The sequence below is a fragment of the Pristiophorus japonicus genome, chromosome 6 (genome assembly GCF_044704955.1).
Source record: "Pristiophorus japonicus isolate sPriJap1 chromosome 6, sPriJap1.hap1, whole genome shotgun sequence".
In the NCBI taxonomy this organism is placed as follows: Eukaryota; Metazoa; Chordata; class Chondrichthyes; family Pristiophoridae; genus Pristiophorus; species Pristiophorus japonicus.
In genome coordinates this window covers 47750388-47768551 of record NC_091982.1, presented here as the reverse complement: position 1 = coordinate 47768551, position 18164 = coordinate 47750388, and positions in this window count along the sequence as shown.

Sequence of the window (18164 nt, the reverse complement as noted above, 5' to 3'; positions counted from 1 at the left end):
GCAGAGTTATCAAAGGGTTATTCTCGAAGTGTAAATGTCCCTAACAGCTTGCATTTCAGCCTGTACCTTGGTCTAACCTGTTTTATTTGAGATCTAGTGGGTAGTTTATAGTTGTGCTTACGAGTGGTTACGTTGGTGCTTAGTTCATAAGTCTGTCAATTATTACTTGGGTAAAATAAGTACTTGGGTTTTTTAAAGTAATTGGGGGGAGGTTTAGAGGAGATGTGAGGAAATTTCTTCACCCAAAGGGTGGTGGGGTGTCTGGAGCTCACTGCCTAAAGTGGTGGTGGAGGCAGAAACCCTCACCACATTTAAAAAAAAAAATGTGGATGTGCACTTAAAGTGCCGTAACCTACAGGGCTACAGACCAAGAGCTGGAAAGTGGGATTAGGCTGGATAGCTCTTGGTCGGCCGGCGCAGACATGATGGGCCGAAATGGCCTCCTGTGTTGTAAATTTCTATGATTCTATGAATTATGTCAATACATTATGAAGGAACTTGAAAGCCTCATGCTAGGTATGGCCATTGCTGTTTGGAAATGACTGCTGCCTATATAATTTTTGAAATTTGGACTAGACTTGTGTAACTGGCAGAAAATGGGTTCGGAAGCGCTGTTTTATTTTTAGTATCTAATTATAAACTTGGGTAATCCGAGAGTTGTGTCTGAGTTTCAGATCATTGAGCCACTAAATCCCATGTTCCAATGGTGTGAAAATCTATCATCCTTAGGCCACTCGAGTGTATTCTGGTGACTTGTACTTGAACAGCAGCTGCAAAAGCAGCCTGCAGAATGATGGTAAATGTGAGGATTTAAGGGGTATGGAAATTCATTTCACAAATGGCGTGGTTAAAACGTTTTGTGCTGTACTACAGTACTGAACCACGCTGGCTATAATCCCATAGGTTTTGCTGAGTTGGCTTATGTCAGGCAGGTGAGCGCTAAAATTGGCTTCCGTCACTTATTAGTGACGGTGGGGAAAGAATCCCTTGGGATTCCGGCTTCTATCCAACACCCTTGCTTAAAAGTGCATGTGTGGGGGATTGGGTGAGAACAGGACCACACTGTCAAATAGCCACTGTTTGGGCTTGTGTATGTAGTAGAAATGCCATTGAGATGAAGTACAAGAGGGTGGTGTCTCCATGGAACTATACAACAGCTTGAGGTAGGGTGAGGTGGAGCCAAGGATATCATTAATATTGTATGATGCTCTTTGTGGTATTAAGTTCCATGTGTGGCTGTGCACAGCTACTCACTAAAACGTGACTTGCACATTATGGTTTTAGTATGAACTTGGGAGTAGCCTCCCATTCTTTGAATGCCTACCTCTCAAATGGAGGCAGGGCTTGTACTGTTTGGGACCCAGACTAGTACGCACTCATGCCAGTGTAAGAAGATATTGTTCAAGTGGAAGAATAGTTGTGATGTGGAAAGAACATAAAGCACTCGCATTACATGCAGCTGGATAGCTTCTGTATCGGGCATAGAAACTGCAACACAGAAATAGGCCATTCAACCCAACAAGCCTGTCTATGTTTACCTGCCCTGTAACCAAATCGTTCTAATACATTCACCCGCCCAGTTCCAAATGCTTGTATAAATTTAGCAATACTTTTATTTGTGGGATTGCCCTCTTCTGTAGAGGGTCAGTTTCACGTATAGGTCCAAAAGAAATCCGCTTGTGGCAGAAAGGAGAAGAAGAATGTGGCTGGGATAGCCTGGTGTAAGGAAATTGCTGAAAAGGTCAATTCAGTCTCGCTAGTCTTGCAGAATCTGTCAGGATGTCAAAACACCTGCTAAGGTAGGCCAACACTACCACACAAACAAAATACTATTGGTGTTGAAAATTTGAAATAAAACCAAAATGCTGGAAATGTTCATGTCTGGCGAAGAGGGGCGTCTGTGGAGAGAAACAGTTAACATTTCAGGTTGATGACATAAAGGTCACAGTTGAATCGTTAACTGCTCTTCTCCGCAGGTGCTGCCTGATGATCTGAGTGCTACACAGCATTTTGTGATTTTACTTTTTAAAATTAATATATTTGTAACTTGTGAAGCAATAGAATTCTCAGCTACAATAGCTTTCTGTTATTCGGCCCCCTAAGCTATTTCTGCCATGTATTGCATTTCTGATCACTATCCAATGACCCATGTTGGAGGTGGGCATCACATGACTATGATGCATCATCATCATCATCATAGGCAGTCCCTTGGAATCGAGGAAGACTTGCTTCCACTCTGGCATGAGTTCTTAGGTGGCTGTACAGTCCAATACGAGAACCACAGTCTCTGTCACAGGTGGGACAGACAGTGATTTGAAGGAAAGGGTGGGCGGAGAGCCTGGTTTGCCGCACGCTCCATCCGCTGCCTGCGCTTGATTTCTGCATGCTCTCGGCGACGAGACTCGATGAGTTCAGTACTCTCCCGGATGCACTTCCTCCACTTAGGGCTGCCTTTGGCCAGGGGCTCCCAGGTGTCAGTGGGGATGTCGCACTTTATCAGGGAGGCTTTGAGGGTGTCCTTGTAACGTTTCCACTGTCCGCCTTTGGCTTGTTTGCCGTGGACGAGTTCTGAGTAGAACGCTTGCTTTGGGAGTCTCGTGTCTGGCACGCGAACTATAGCCTACCCAGCGGAGCTGATCAAGTGTAGTCAGTGCTTCAAAGCTGCGGATGTTGGCCTGATTGAGGACGCCAACGTTAATGCGTCTGTCCTCCCAGGGGATTTGTCGGATCTTGTGAAGACATCGTTGGTGGTATTTCTGCAGCGACTTGGTATCTACTGCACATGGTCCATGTGTCTGAGCCATACAGGAGGGTGGTATTACACAGCCCTGTAGACCATGAGCTGGGTGACAGTTTTGAGGGGCTGGTCTTCAAACACACATTTCCTCAGGCGGCCGAAGGCTGCACTGGAGGTGTGTTGGATCTCGTCATCAATGCCTGCTCTTAAGAGGCTTCCGAGATAAGGGACATAGTCCACGTTGTCCAGGGCCGCGCCGTGGATCTTGATGTCTGGGGGGTAGTGCTGTGCAGCGAGGACAGGCTGGTGGAGGACCTTTGTCTTACTGATGTTTAGCATAAGGCCTATGCTTTTGTATGCCTCAGTAAATACGTCGACTATATCCTGGAGTTCAGCCTGTGTGTGTGCACAGACGCGGGTATCATCCACGTACTGTAGCTCGACGATGGAGGTTGGGGTGGTCTTGTACCTGGCCTGGAGACGACGAAGGTTGAACAGATTCCCACTGGTTCTGTAGTTTAGTTCCACTCAAGCTTGTCAACTGTGAGGTGGAGCATAGCAGCGAGGAAAATTAAGAGGGTTGACGCAGCCCTGCTTGACCCCTATCCGTTAGTAAGGATCTCACTGTGATGCATCATGCAGTTGAATAGCCTGCTGACACTCCAGATCAAGGCTCATGTATTGAGACTTGATTAAAAGTACCAGAGGATGATCTTTAGAGGGGAAATATTGGATAGGCTGGGTTTGCTTTCTTTGGAACAGAGGAGGCTGCGGGGAGACCTTATTGAGATGTGTAAAATTGTGAGAGGTCTAGATAGGGTGGATAGGACCGACCTATTTCCCTTAGCAGAGGGATCAACAACCAAGGGGCATAGATTTAAAGTAATTGGTAGGAGGCTTAGAGGGGATTTGAGGGTACATTTTTTCATCCAGAGGGGTCTGGAACTCACTACCTGAAAGGGTGGTAGAGGCAGAAAACCTCATCCCATTTAAAAAGTACTTGGATATGCACTTGAAGTGCTGTAACCTACAGGGCTACGGACCAAGAGCTGGAAAGTGGGATTAGGCTGGATAGCTCTTTGTTGACTGGCGCGGACACGATGGGCCTAAATGGCCGCCTCCCATGCTGTAAATCTCTATGATCTGTGCCTGTGGAACTATATCCCAACAAGGAATCAACAGTTTCAAGAGGAAAGAAAGAGAAGAAAACTTTACCCACCTACTGCCAACTTTAAATTATAGTGATGTGGAGTCACGATTTACAACATTTAACTACTAATGGGTGACATGGTGGGGCCACAGTAAGTTTCTTAGAAAATTAAATATTTTTTAATACTTTTTTAAAGTGCCAACTAGTGCTTTTGCGACTAAAAAAAAACAAGCTTAATTTAAAGAGTCTCAAATGAACACAATCGTCAGAAACTCATTATTTCCAGCTGAAGGCGTAGCCAGTTTTGTGGGCAGGATCAGCTCACTGCACCAGAGTTAAAAATTGCCGAAACTGGTTTAGAGTCATTGATGAAGGAATGTCAACGTATGTCCAATTCAGAATAATATGCAACTTGAGCAGGCAACTTTGAGGCTCTTGTTCTTCTTGGTGGTAGCAGTCATGAGACTGAGGGATGCTATCGAAGTAAGCTTGGTGAGCTGCTGCAGTACATACTGTTGTCAGACCTCGCTGCTGGTGGATATTTAGTTAAGTGGCAGGGGTGCCAATCATGAGAATGCTTGTGTTGGTCCACTGCCCATACCTCGGGAACCTTTTATCAACAAAGGTAGACATCGATGCGGAGATTCAACACTGCCTCCAGTGCGCCAGTGCATCCTTTGGCCACCTGAGAAAAAGAGTGTTCGAAGACCAGGCCCTCAAATCTACCTCATGGTCTACAGGGCTGTAGTAATACCCACCCTCCTGTATGGATCAGAGGCATGGACGATGTACAGAAGACACCTTAAGTCACTGAAGATATATCACCAACGATGTCTCCGCAAGATCCTGCAAATCCTCTGGGAGGACAGGCGCACCAACATCAGTGTCCTCGCCCAGGCTAACATCCCCAGCATTAAAGCACTGACCACACTCGATCAGCTTCGCTGGGCAGGCCACATAGTTTGCATGCAAGATAAGAGACTCCCTAAGCAATTGCTTTATGCGGAGCTCCTTCACGGCAAACGAGCCAAAGGTGGGCAACGGAAACGTTACAAGGACACCCTCAAAGCCTCCCTGGTAAAGTGCAACATCACCACTGCCACCTGGGAGTCCCTGCCTATGATGATGATGATGTATTGGTATTAATTTTCTTGTGTTGTTGCAGCAGCACCCATGCAGGCGAGTGGTGAGTATTTCATCGCACTCCTGATTTGAGGTGAGTCTACAGGGAGAGGCTTTTAAGGGTCAGGTGAGCCTCTCGTTGCACAGTACCCAGCCCCTGCTCTGCCATTGTAGCTATGTTGTTGATATGGCTGGTTCAGTTACGTTTCTGGTCAGTGGGAACCCTCAATCATTATTGACCTCAGTTCTGCTAAGGCTCCTCGCTGCCATCCTTCTGTTGAATGCTGCCTTGCTTTTGACAGCAGCTACTTCCATCTCTCCTCTGACATTCAGCTCGTGTCCATGCCTGAATCCAAAGAGGCAACAGCTCTTAAAGGGCTGCAGCACACCATTTGGAAAGGGAAGCTGTGGCAATGGCAGGAAAGTGAACTAATTGCTCCCAACGGTACAGTAGAGACATGTGGACAAACATTGTTGTTGCCAAATTAAGTTAATCTAGCGGTTAAGTCATGGCAGGAGAGCTCGGACACGTGTTATGCTCCTCCTGTGCTATGTGGGAGTCCCTGACGACTACATGTGCGGGAAGTGTATCCACCTGCAGCACCTGACAAGACTACATTGCGGCACTGGAGCTACAGGTGGATTTACTCTGGAGCATCCGCAATGCTGAGGATGTCGTGAATAGCACGTTTAGTGAGTTGGCCACACCACAGGTAAAGGGTCCACAGCCAAATAGTAAATGGGTGACCAACAGGAAGAGCTGAGGAAGGAAGGTAGTGCAGGGGTCCCCTGCGGTCATCCCCTGCAAAACAGATGCACCGCTTTGGGTACTGTTAAGGGGAATGACTCATCAGGGGAGAGCAGCAGCAGCCAAGTTCATGGCATCATGGGTGGCTCTGCTGCACAGGAGGGGAGGAAAAAGACTGGGAGAGCTATAGTGGTAGGGGATTCTATTGTAAGGGGAATAGATAGATGTTTCTGCGGCCGCAATCGAGACTCCAGGATGGTATGTTGCCTTCCTGGTGCAAGGGTCAAGGATGTCTCAGAGCGGGTGCAGGACATTTTGAAAAGGGAGGGTGAACAGCCAGTTGTCGTGGTGCATATAGGTACCAACAATATAGGTAAAAAACGGGATGAGGCCCTACAAGATGAATTTAGGGAGCTAGGAGTTAATTTAAAAAGTAAGACCTCAAAAGTAGTAATCTCAGGATTGCTACCAGTGCCACATGCTAGTCAGAGTAGGAATCGCAGGATAGCTCAGATGAATACGTGGCTTGAGGAGTGGTGCAGAAGGGAGGGATTCAAATTCCTGGGACCTTGGAACCGGTTCTGGGGGAAGTGGGACCAGTACAAACCGGACAGTCTGCACCTGGGCAGGACCGGAACCAATGTCATAGGGGGAGTGTTTTCTAATGCTGTTGGGGAAGGGTTAAACTAATATGGCAGGGGGCTGGGAACCTATGCAGGGAGACAGAGAGAAGTAAAATAGGGGCAGAAGCAAAAGATAGAAAGAAGAAAAGTAAATGTGGAGGGCAGAGAAACCCAAGGGAAAAATCAAAAAGGGCCACATTGCAGCAAAATTATAAAAGGGCAAAGTGTGTAAAAAGACAAGCCTGAAGACTCTGTGCCTCAATGCGAGGTATATTTGTAATAAGGTAGACGAATTAACTGCACAGGCAGCAATTAATGAATATGATATAATTGGCATCAGTGAGACATGGCTCCAGGGTGACCAAGGCTGGGAACTCAACATCCAGGGATATTCAAGATTCAAGGAGAGATAGAAAGGAAAAGGAGGTGGGGTAGCATTGCTTGTTAAAGAGGAAATCAATGCAATAGTAAGGAAGGATATTAGCTTGGATGATGTGGAATCTGTATGGGTGGAGCTGCGGAATACTAAAGGGCAGAAAACGCTAGTGGGAGTTGTGTACAGACCACCAAACAGTAGTAGTGAGGTTGGGGACAGCATCAAACAAGAAATTAGGGATGTATGCAATAAAGGTACAGCAGTTATCATGGATGACTTTAATCTACATATAGATTGGGCTAACCAAACTGGTAGCAATACGATGGAGGAGGATTTCCTGGAGTGTATTCGGGATGGTTTTCTGGAACAATATGGCAAGGAACCAACTAGAGGGCTGGCCATCCTAGACTGGGTGATGTCTAATGAGAAAGGACTAATTAGCAATCTTGTGCAAGGTCCCTTGGGAAAGAGCGACCATAATATGGTAGAATTCCTTAAGATGGAGAGTGACACAGTCAATTCAGAGACTAGGGTCCTGAACTTAAGGAAAGGTAACTTTGATGGTATGAGACGTAATTGGCTAGAATAGACTGGCAAATGAATGTTGACGGTGGATAGGCAATGGCAAACATTTAAATATCACATGGATGAACTTCAACAATTGTACATCCCTGTCTGGAGTAAAAATAAAATGGGGAAGGTGGCTCAACCGTGGCTAACAAGGGAAATTAAGAATAGTGTTAAATCCAAGGAAGAGGCATATAAATTGGCCAGAAAAAGCAGCAAACCTGAGGACTGGGAGAAATTCAGAATTCAGCAGAGGAGGACAAAGGGTTTAATTAGGAGGGGGGAAATAGAGTATGAGAGGAAGCCTGGCAGGAACATAAAAACTGACTGCAAAAGCTTCCATAGATATGTGAAGAGAAAAAGATTAGTGAAGACAAACGTAGGTCCCTTGCAGTCAGATTCAGCTGAATTTATAATGAGGAACAAAGAAATGACAGACCAGTTGAACAAATACTTTGGTTCTGTCTTCACGAAGGAATACACAAATAACCTTCCGGAAGTACTAGGGACTGGGGGTCTAGTGAGAAGGAAGAACTGAAGGACATCCTTATTAAGCGGGAAATTGTGTAAGGGAAATTGATGGGATTGAAGGCCAATAAATCCTCGGGGCCTGATAGTCTGCATCTCAGAGTACTTAAGGAAGTGGCCCTAGAAATAGTGGTTGCATTAGTGATCATTTTCCAACAGTCTATCGACTCTGTGTCAGTTCCTATGCACTGAAGGGTAGTTAATGTAACACTACTTTTTAAAAAAGGGAGAGAGAAAACGGAATTATAGACCGGTTAGCCGGACATCAGTAGTGGGGAAAATGTTGGAATCAATTATTAAAGATGAAATAACTGCATTTAGAAAGCAGTGACAGGATCGATCCAAGTCAACATGGATTTATGAAAGGGAAATCATGCTTGACAAATCTTCTGGAATTTTTTGAGGATGTAACTAGTAGAGTGGACAAGGCAGAACCAGTGGATGTGATGTATTTGAACTTTCAAAAGGCTTTTGACAAGGTCTCACACAAGAGATTGGTGTGCAAAATTAAGGCACATGGTATTGGGGGTAATGTACTGACGTGGATAGAGAACTGGTTGGCAGACAGGAAGCAGAGAGTCGGGATAAATGGATCCTTTTCAGAATGGCAGGCAGTGACTAGTTCGGTGCCGCAGGGCTCAGTGCAGGGACCCCAGCTATTTACAATATACATTAATGATTTAAATGAAGGAATTGAGTGTAATATCTCCAAGTTTGCAGATGACACTAAACTGGGTGACGGTGTGAGCTGTGAGGAGGACACTAAGAGGCTGCAGGGTGACTTGGACAGGTTAGGTGAGTGGGCAAATGCATGGCAGATGCAGTATAATGTGGATAAATGTGAGGTTATCCACTTCGGTGGCAATAACACGAAGGCAGAATATTATCTGAATGGCAGCAGATTAGGAAAAGGGGAGGTGCAACGGGACCTGGATGTCATGGTACATCAGTCATTGAACGTTGGCATGCAGGTACAGCAGGTGGTGAAGAAGGCAAACGGTATGTTGGCCTTCATAGCTAGGGGATTTGAGTATAGGAGCAGGGAGGTCTTACTGCAATTGTACAGGGTCTTGGTGAGGCCTCACCTGGAATATTGTGTTCAGTTTTGGTCTCCTAATCTGAGGAAGGACATTCTTGCTATTGAGGGAGTGCAGAGAAGGTTCACCAGACTGATTCCCGGGATGGCTGGACTGACATATGAGGAGAGACTGGAACGACTCGGCCATTATTCACTGGAGTTTAGAAGGATCAGAGGGGATCTCATAGAAACATATAAAATTCTGACGGGACTGGACAGATTAGATGCAAGAAGAATGTTACCGATGTTGGGGAAGTCCAGAACCAGGGGACACAGTCTAAGGATAAGGGGTAAGCCATTTAGGACTGAGATGAGGAGAAACTTCTTCACTCAGAGTTAACCTGTGGAATTCCCTACCGCAGAGAGTTGTTGATGCCAGTTCGTTGGATATATTCAAGAGGGAGTTAAGATGTGGCCCTTATGGCTAAAGGGATCAAGGGGTATGGAGAGGAAGCAGGAAAGGGGTACTGAGGTGAATGATCAGCCATGATCTTATTGAATGGTGGTGCAGGCTCGAAGGGCCTACTCCTGCACCTATTTTCTATGTTTCTATTGCTGATGCGTTGAGGTCCTGTTGTAGGAGGTGCACTAAAGGAGGATGGCTATGTGTGGTGCCAAAGGCAACCGTCCAGTAAAAGCATAGATGAAGCTGAATAGGGTGAGGTCTCCAACAGAGTTAATGTAGTTACATAAGTTCCTTGTATTTAGCTGCTCCTGCATAATGTCCATTTAAGCATATAATGATGTTCCTGTGCTTAGATCGCACCTGAACATTGAGTGCAAACCCTTTATTCATGTAAGCTACGGAGTGGTTATGGGAAGCCCTAATGCCCACATGGGCACCACCTGTAATGGCCTGCTTTCAAGGAAGTCCCATCACCTGAGCCCTGTTCCACTGATGCCTCCACAGGGAGAATGACAAAAGTGTCAATGACAAAACAATCACTGTTCCAGATGTAATCTGCTGGTCATTTTGCAGCAGATAGTATAACTGACAGCTTATTTTGTGAAGTAGAGGCAGCAACAACAGGTCTCCTCCGTTATGCTCAGGTACACGTGGAATGCTTTATAGGATGTATATGGTGCAGATAAATGCTTCAGGTGTAGTTGTACCCACAAATGAACATACCTTTCCCATCTAAATCCAGTGTCCGATAGGAACCCCTAAGGAGTTCCAACCCTCAAAACTTTGTATGGTGCAATTTAAAATGGCTGTAAAACTCTGAATAATGAGACATATTGGTAGAAAAAAAAAGAAAAATGCCCTGCAGGGACCAAAATTCAGTAAAGTATAATTGCAAATATCGACAAAGAATTAACATCAACTCGAATAACACAAGCTTTTATAAGCCTACATAACCAAGCTTGGCCCCAAGTTTCCTGATGCACCGGTCTACTGTGGGTGAGGTGGCCCTTGTTGGGTAGATCTTGGCTTAAGAACATAAGAAATAGGAGCAGGATTAGGCCATCCAATAAGATCATGGCTGATCTGATCATGCATTCAGTTCCACTTCCCTGCCAGCTCCCCATAACCCTTTACTCCCTTATAGCTCAAATATCTGTCTATTTCCGCCTTAAATATATTCAATGACCCTGCCTCCACAGTTCTCTGGGGCAGAGAATTCCATAGACCCACAACCCTCAGAGAAGAAATTCCTCCTCATCTCAATTTTAAATGGGCAACCCCTTACTCTGAGACTATGTCCCCCCTAGTTTTAGTTTCCCTGAGTGGAAATATCCTTTCTGCATCCACCTCGTCGAGCCCCCTCATTATCTTATGTTTCAATAAGATCACCTCTCATTCTTCTGAACTCCAATGAGTATAGACCAAACGTACTCAACCTATCTTCATGTCAACCCCCTCATCTCCAGAATCAACCTAATGAACCTTCTCTGAACAGTCTGCAATGCAAGTATATTCTTCCTTAAATATGGAGACCAAAACAGTACGCAGTACTCTAGGCATGGCTGAGGTTGTGAAATCTGGCGTGGGACTTATAATTTTACTAAATACACAATGTTATTAAGGTTTGCACTTGTCTATAGGGTAGCCTCATTCTAGCCCCCTGGAATTAGGCATCACACAATTTCTACCACCAGCTAGTCTGCTTTCCTGGTGGAGCTTCACTAGATCTACCGTCTGATTTATCGCATTGGTACAAATACCTAATTGTTTGCCGAAAGCACCAGCAGCAACAATATTTTATGGCAACCACTTCAAAAGTTTATAAATTATCCAAAAAATATCTACAAAACTAGTCTTGCAAATTGCAGTTTGTAGGAGTTTCCAAATGGTGGGCAGGCAAATCATCATCATCATCATAGGCAGTCCCTCGGAATCGAGGAAGACTTGCTTCCACTCCAAAAATGAGTCCTTAAGTGGCTGAACAGTCCAATACGAGAACCATAGTCCCTGTCACAGGTGGGACAGTCATTGAGGGAAAGGGTGGATCGGACTATTTTGCCGCACGCTCTTTCCGCTGCCTGCGCTTGATTTCTGCGTGCTCTCGGCGATGAGACTCGAGGTGCTCTGTGCCCTTCCGGATGCACTTTCTCCACTTAGGACGGTCTTTGGCCAGGGACTCCCAGGTGCCAGTGGGGATGTTGCACTTTATCAGGGAGACTTTGAGGGTGTCCTTGTAATGTTTCCTCTGCCCACCTTTGGCTTGCTTGCTGTGAAGGAGTTCAGAGTAGAGCGCTTGCTTTGGGAGCCTCGTGTCTGGCATGCGAACGATGTGGCCTGCCCAGTGGAGCTGGTCAACTGTGGTCAGTGCTTCAATGCTGGGGATGTTGGCCTAGTCGAGGACGCTAACGTTGGTGTGCCTGTCCTCCCAGGGTATTTGTAGGATCTTGCGGAGACATCGTTGCTGATATTTCTCCAGCGACTTGGTGCCTACTGTACATGGTCCATGTCTCTGAGCCATACAAGCAAAAAACTGCAATTGGCAGCCAGGTATGCAAATAATGCTTCCGAGATGCAGAAGAGTCTATTCATAAGATCATAGAATGGTTACAGCACAGGCGGCCATTCGGCCCATCGACTCTATGCTGCCTCTCTGCAAGAGCACTTCAGCCAGTCCCACTCCCTTTCCCCTGTAGCCCTGAAATTTTTTTTCCTTCAGGTACTTATCCAATTCCCTTTTGAAATCCATGATTGAATCTGTCTCTACCACCCTTTCTGGCAGTGCATTTCAGATCCTAACCACTCGCTGCGTAAACAAGTATTTCCTCATGTCGCCTTTGGATCTTCTCCCAATTACCTTAAATAGGATGTATCCTTAAAATAGAAATGCACTGTGTAGCATGACAAAACAGACCATCAGCTTTGCAAAATGAAAGACAAGAGAGCCTACAATGTTTGCAGCTGTTTCATAGCAACCGCACCCAAAGGCTCATCATCATAGGCAGTCCCTCGAAATGAGGGTGACTTGCTTCCACGCCAAAAAAGGGACAAGTTCACAGGTATTTCGAATGAAGAACCAGAACTGCATCCTCAAGGGTGGAAGATGCCTGTGCATGGATTTTTTTAATGTCTGATGGCCGGCTTGATAGAGCTAAGTCTTGGTCCAGTGGCAAGGATTACCCAAGACAACTGGAGACCTAGTGAGCACACATATCGCAGTGTGGGCTGGCCCGTGTTGCCCCTGAACCCCAATCACATCCCTCCAGTCTCTCACAGCTCCTTCGCCCCGATCTCACCGCTCCTGCTGTATCTGCCCACGCTCCAATTACCGACCTGGACCTTGCTGACATCACTTTTCGCTGCCGTTGCCCTCCTGCACCAGCTCTTGCGGCTCCCTGAAGTGGTACGCCGCCATGCTCCAGAGCCTGACTGGGTATCAGTCCGAACTTTATCCAGGCAAAGATTTTTTTTTAAAACCTCAACTGTAGTACCTTAACCTACTAATAGCAAACCTTCCTCAAATGGTTCTTTAAATTACGTTATTTTTCTCTGCTTCCAAATCTTTACATGTATTGTGCCGTAATCTGAACCCGGAGTGCGGGGTGCTGACCTGGCTCAAGCCTTTACTAAATCTGCTCTATTGAGAACCACTAGACTAGCACTCCAGGGTATCCTTCCTGCAGAGGAAAACAGGGCAGTGAATTCTGCTGTTGTAGGGGATCTCTAGATGTAGGAGCTTTATGCAGTTCTAATTTATCTTTTCCATCTTGCTGGCAGTGCACTGATCAGTTGTTTATGGGTTTGACGAGCAGAGGAACAACTTATACAGGGCACCGAGCAGCTGTCCAGGGCTGCAGAGCTGAAGAGCAACTCAAAAGTGCAGAGATTCAGCTCTTTACAGATTGAATAATAGATGAGCATCTTGTACAACAACTTGTATTTATATAGTGCCTTTAACTTAGTAAAACATACCACGTTGCTTCACAGCAGTGTTATAAGACAAAACAAATAAATTTGACACCGAGCCACAAAGAAATTATGGCAGATGACCAAAAGCCTGGTCAAAGAGGTAGGTTTTAAGGAGCATCTTAGAGGAGGAAAGAGAGGCAGAGAGGTTTAGAGAGGGAGTTCCAGAGCTTAGGGCCCAGGCAGCTGAAGGCACAGCCACCAATTTTGAGGAGCGCAGACATCTCCGGGGGGGGGGGGGGGGGCGGAAAGAGAGGGGTTTGTGAGGCTTAAGGAGATTAGAGATAGGGAGGGGCGAGGCCATAGAGAGATTTGTAAACAAGGATATGAGAATTATGAAATCGAGGTGTTGCTTTACCGGGAGCCAATGTAGGTCAGCAGGTGAACGAGTCTTGGTGCGAGTTAGAATACGGGCTGCCGAGTTTTGGATGACCTCAAGTTTACGTAGGGTAGAATGTGGGAGGCCAGCTAGGAGTGTGTTGAAGTAGTCAAGTCTAGAGGTAACAAAGGCATGGATGGGGGTTTCAACTGCAGATGAGCTGAGGCAAGGGCAGAGACAGGCAATGTAACGGAGGTGGAAATAGGCGGTTTTAGTTATGCTGTGGATATGTGGCTGGAAGCTCGCTTCAGGGTCAAAAAGACATCTAGGTTGCGAACAGTCTGGTTCAGCCTCAGTCAGATACTAGGGAGAGGGATGGAGTCGATGGCTAAGGACGCAGTTTGTGGCGGGGACCAAAGATAATGGCTTCGGTATTCCCAGTATTTAATTGGAGAACATTTCTGCTCATCCAGTACTGGATGTTGGACAAGCAGTTTGACAAGTTAAGAAACGATGGAGGGGTCAGTATACTAATCTGTTTTTCAGGGGCCAAGGAGTGGAGGGGCATCTCATACAGCACACTGATTGGCTATTCAAAGATCCTGGGAATAGACAAGCAACTTACGCATTGCATTGACTAATTGTTCAGATGTTTGTGGAGTATAGAATGAGTGTCCATGTGTCCAATGGAATAGTGAGCATCTTGAATGTGTTGCCGACTTGTGCAGTGTTTTCTGACTCTCTGCACACCTTCAAAGGGGAGCTGAACTGATTTTTAGCTCGAGCAGATCACATCAGTGGGTAGCACACTCGTGCTCTAAGTCAGGAGGGTTGTAGGTTCAAGTCCCACTCCAGGGACTTGAGCACATAAATCTAGGCTGACAGTGCTGTACTGAGGGATAAGACGTTTAACCGAGATCCCGTCTTGCTTTCTCAGGTGGACGTAAAAGATCCCATAACACTATTCTGAAGAGGAGCAAGAGAGTTATCCCTGGTGTCCTGGGCAACATTTATCCCTCAATCAACAGAACAAAAACAGATTATCTGGTCATTATTACATTGCTGTACGCAAATTAGCTGCCGCATTTCCCACATTACAACAGTAACTACATTCCAAAAGTCCTCCATTGGCTGTAAAGCACTTTGGGACTTCCAGTGGCTGTGAAATGCGCTATATAAATGCAAGCCTTTCTTCGAATATTGATTTGAACAGGATTGAGTCGGGGGGAATACATATGCAGCAGGATTAAGACAATTCTGGTCCTGATTGACTTCCTTAAGCTGTGCTTGGTGTATTTTTCTTTATTGGTTCAATGTTTTTCTAAAAGAAATGTACCCCATTTCACACCACAGTATCGACTAAAAATTAAGGGAAGATGAGAATGTTCATCCCCATCTCCTACCCAGTCATCAAAATAGAATGAGATTGATCATCGGGTTTTTAAAGTTTTACATGTGGATATTGGTATGAGCTGAACCAAACTCAATAGGCAGTTGCTTTTTAATGAATGGTTACATGTTTTAAAATTACAAATTCATTGAAACCATCACTTCTATGTAATCAGATTACATAGAATCGTTAATATCATATAAACGTCTGAGTTTATCATTAACCTTACAGATTTTCTTATCTCCTTTATCGTCCCAGTTATATAACTCAATTACTGCAGGAATATAAAAGATACTGAATTGGAACAAGTTACACTTTTCAGTTTGGTAGATCTTTATCCTCATTTGTTACACAATTGGCCCTAAAATTCAGAATAAACCAATTTAATTCAGATACAAAAGCAAAATATTGCAGATACTGGAAATCTGAAATTTAAAAACAGAAAATGCTGGAAATACTCAGCAGGTTAGGCAGCATCTGTGGAGAAACAGAGTTCACGTTTCAGGTCATGACTCCATCAGAATCTGAATTTAATTCAGATGCCTGACAAGAATACTAGTGAATGCTCTCAACAGAAATTGGAAAATTGCGTTCTGTTGATATCAGTCCTTCATTATAACAGGCTTGGCTGCAAATTTCCACTTAGTGCTCATGCTGTGTACACACAAACATTTGGCGTCTCATGTTTTACAAAGACTCTCCAGTATTTCTACACATATCTACGACGACAAAGGTATAAGGGCAGAGTTGGCTAAAGTGGACTGAGAAAATAGACTAAAGTATGGGACGGTTGATGAGCAGTGGCAGACATTTATGGAGATATTTCATAACTCGCAAAAATAGAAGACAAGACTAAGAGAAGGGATAACCATCCGTGGCTAACTAAAAAAATAAGGGGAGGTATCAAATTGAAAACAAAGGCATACAATGTGGCCAAGACTATTGGGAGGCCAGAGGATTGGGACATTTTTAAAAGCCAGCAGACAACTAAAAAAAATGATTGAGAGGGAAGACAGATTATGAAAGAAAACTAGCACGTAATATAAAAACATAAGAGTTTCTACAGGTACATAAAAAGGAAAAGAGTGGCTAAAGTAAATGTTGGTTCCCTGGAGAATGAGACTGGGTAATTAATAATGGAGAACAGGGAAAAGGTAGAGACAGTGAACAAATATTTTGTATCGGTCTTCACGGTAGAAGACACTAAAAACATCCCAATAGTGGATAATCAAGGGGCTACAGGGAGGGAGGAACTTAATACAATCACTATCACTAATGAAATAGTACTCGGTAAAATAATGGGACTAAAGGCTGACAAGTCCCCATGGACTTGATGGCTTACATCCTAGGGTCTTAAGAGAAGTGGCTGCAGAGATAGTGGATGCATTGGTTGTAATTTACCAAAATTCCCTGGATTCTGGGACGGTCCCAGCGAATTGGAAAACCACAAATGTAACGCCCCTATTTAAAAAAGGCATACAGAAAGCAGGAAACCATAGACCAGTTAGCCTAACATCTTGTCGTTGGGAAAATGCTGGAGTCCATTATTAAGGAAGCAGTAGCGGGATATTTGGAAAAGCATGATTCAATCAAGCAGAGTCAGCATAGTTTTATGAAAGGGAAATGACAAATTTGCTGGAGTTTTTTTTGAGGATGTAATGAGCAGGATGGATAACGGGAAACCAGTGGATGTATTTGGATTTCCAAAAGGCATTCGATAAAGTGCCACACAAGAGGTTACTGCGCAAGATAAAAGCTCAGAGTTGGGGGTAATATATTAGCTGGATAGAGGATTGGCTAACTAACAGAAAACAGAGTCAGGATAAATGGATCATTTTCCAGTTGGCAAACAGTTAATAGTGAGGTGTTGCAGGGATCGGTGCTGGGTCCTCAACTATTTACAAACTATTTTAATGACTTGGACGAAGGAAACGAGTGTAATGTAGCCAAGTTTGCTGATGATATAAACATGGGTGGGAAAGCAAATTGTGAGGACACAAAAAATCTGCAAAGGGATATAGACTGGCTAAGTGAGTGGGCAAAAATTTGGCAGATGGAGTACAATGTGGGAAAATGTGAGGTTATCCACTTTGGCAGAAAAAAAATAGAAATGCAAATTATAATTTAAATAGAGAAAATGTGTAAAGTGCTGCAGGTCGAGGGACCTGGGGGTCCTTATGCATGAAACACAAAATATTAGCATGCAGGTACGGCAAGTAATCAGGAAGGCAACTGGAATGTTGGCCTTCATTGCAAGGGGAAGAGTATAAAAGCAGAGAAGTCCAGCTACAACTGTAGAGGGTATTGGTGAGGCCACACCTGGAGTACTGCGTACAGTTCTGGTTTCCATATTTACGAAAGGATATACTTGCTTTGGAGGCAGTTCAGAGAAGGTTCACTAGGTTGATTCCGGAGATGATGGGGTTGACTTATGAGGAAAGGTTGAATAGGTTGGGCCTCTACTCATTGGAATTCAGAAGAATGAGGTGATCTTATCGAAACGTGTAAGATTATGAGGTGGATGCAGAGAGGATGTTTCCACTGATGAGGGAGACCAGAACAAGTGGGCATGATCTTAGAATAAGGGGCCGCCCATTTAAAACTGAGTTGAGAAATTTCTTCTGAGGGTTGCAAATCTGTGGAATTCGCTGCCTCAGAGAGCTTTGGAAGCTGGGACACTGAATAAATTTAAGACAGAAATAGACAGTTTCTTAAACGATAAGGGGATAAGGGGTTATGGGGAGCGGGCAGGGAAGTGGAGCGGAGTCCATGATCAGATCAGCCATGATCTTATTGCATGGCGGAGCAGGCTCGAGGGGCTGTATGGCCTACTCCTGTTCCTATTTCTTATGCAAAATATGAAAAAGGCTAAAAAGACTATCTAGCCCCCTCCATCCACACAGTGTAACCATGCATACCATTAACCTAACCACAGAATCCCCAGACCACGTGAACATTTGCCCAATGCTGGACACTGATCAATTTCTGTGCTTCAGATAAGCCAGTCACTAAAGAAGATATTCAAGTAGAGCTTGTGTGCACACTTAGATTAAACAATTAAACAACAAGATCTTCTGCAACTTCGAATAATTTAGAGATCCAAGACAACAGACCATTACAAATCCGAAAGGAAGACCTGTTCAGAAATTCAAAGTGT